This window comes from Limulus polyphemus, unplaced genomic scaffold, assembly GCF_000517525.1.
Source record: "Limulus polyphemus unplaced genomic scaffold, Limulus_polyphemus-2.1.2 Scaffold1399, whole genome shotgun sequence".
NCBI lineage: Eukaryota > Metazoa > Arthropoda > Merostomata > Xiphosura > Limulidae > Limulus > Limulus polyphemus.
In genome coordinates this window covers 219,850-221,903 of record NW_013667009.1, presented here as the reverse complement: position 1 = coordinate 221,903, position 2,054 = coordinate 219,850, and positions in this window count along the sequence as shown.

Sequence of the window (2,054 nt, the reverse complement as noted above, 5' to 3'; positions counted from 1 at the left end):
AAAAAAAAAAAAAAAAAAAAAAAAACTGTGAAATTGTGGATTTTTCCCTTTTGGTAAAACATATATCACACTTAAAAATACTCCCCATATTCATGGACATTTTATATACTGGCAACCTCATCATTTTATACCAAGCAACTTTACATCAACCATGCATACTTTACCAAACACTGCAACCTGACAATAGGTTAATGGCACAGTATTTTGCCTATTAATTTCACTAATGAAGTTAAAAACAAATAATTGTTTAACCTCTTACAATACTAAATACATTATCTATGTTACATGTAACCTCAAAAATTTGGATCTTTTACTTTAATGGATTAAAAAAATATATATTTTGGACTTGGCCATCAAAACAAATAAGATGAAGACATTTTTAAAGCAACTTCAAAACTGAACAAGCCCTCTACTTTTAAAAGTTCAAAGTTAAAACTGTTAATTTAATAAGAAAGCTTTAAATAAGTTTAGAGTAAAACAGTTCGTTTTATGTTTGCTAAGAAAAAAGATTATGCTTTATACCCTTAAATATGCTTGTTATAAGTTTAAGATTTGTATAAACTATCCTCTGATTTTGTGGACTGTATGAAATTACCTGGGGGATTGGATGCAGCCTGCCAGTTGAACAACATTGTTTTCAGATGAACAGGATGTGTATAACTTTGAACTGAACTAAACCAGTTGTAATAATATCACAGATATATATCTTCATACTTGGCCAACTTGCTGGATAAATTGTTAAGCTTGTCTTAACAAGCTTTTAACATGTTAGTTATGTATGGTGATAAAAATGTTGGAAACTTTTATTTCCCTTATCTTTCAATAGGGATACCTGGTATAGCATTCTGGGAGTCTTAATGCAGCTTAGGATTTTATACAATTCTAAACAAAGTCAGTGGATTGTATGAGTGCATGTAGAGTAACACTCAAGTGGTATTTCATGGATCTCTGCAACACAGTCTGAGAATTAAGAGCTGTATACTTATACAGATGCTGGAGTCTGTAAGTACTTACTTAGAGGAGTCAGTGCCTATTGATATTGGCTGGCTGAGAACCCAATTATGGGTCTCCGTGTTTGCTGCCACTGTTCAATGGAGGCAGTATAAAGCAGATTTCATAAAAGAACATCAGGCCCATTTCATTAGAAAATTCATGTAAAATGTTGACTAAATCATGTGCTTCTTTGTTTGAACTGTCCAGTACTTAATGCAATGGTTCTGCATTCATTTTAAGTGGGTGACACAATAACATGGGTTGGTGTATTTCCACTGCCATGCACAGACAACTGTCTGGGTTCATTGGAATGTTACCAATTGGTTAACATATTAAATGCAGTATCTGGCTACTTATAAATAGAACTGAATGGCATGAGAAAAGCTGAGGCTGTTTCATCACTTTGGACTATGTCACATCCAAACCATGTTATTCAGCTCATGTAATATGAGAAATGTCTTACCTATGTGGATGTCATATTGATGTTTAAGTGCACATTTTCAACAACGGCTAGTAGCTTGAGAATGATGTTTCAGTGAATAAGCAAGAAAGGTCTGAAACAGACACCAGAAACATTTGCGTTTATGAATATATCTGGTATTTTTTTACATGTTGTAAACAAGGATTGAATGTCCACTAATCCTGTAAAGATTGCAACAGTTAAGAACTATTTCTAGCCTTTGATAAAGAAGAAACTGTGTAGTTTTTCAGCTTTACATCCAATTATCAATGTTTTGTATCCAACTTCTCCAAGGTAACCATATCATTGTCTGTATAAAGCTGGTTATTAGTTTAGATGAACTAAACATCTGTGAACAGACATTTTTGTCCCTAAAATGTGTTTGAATTAATGTGCCATTGTTTGCTTTTCCTAATCAGGATAGTCCATTTATCCTGGATAAGGAAACAAGTCAATGCTGAGAATACTTGTACATGTATGCCCTTTTATACTGTATGTACATGCAAGGCCATACCTACAAGTATTCATGGCCTGTGCGTTCTCTAAGTGAATAGGGAGCAGGGGCGGATTGGCCTATCGGGATACCGGGACTTGTCCCGGT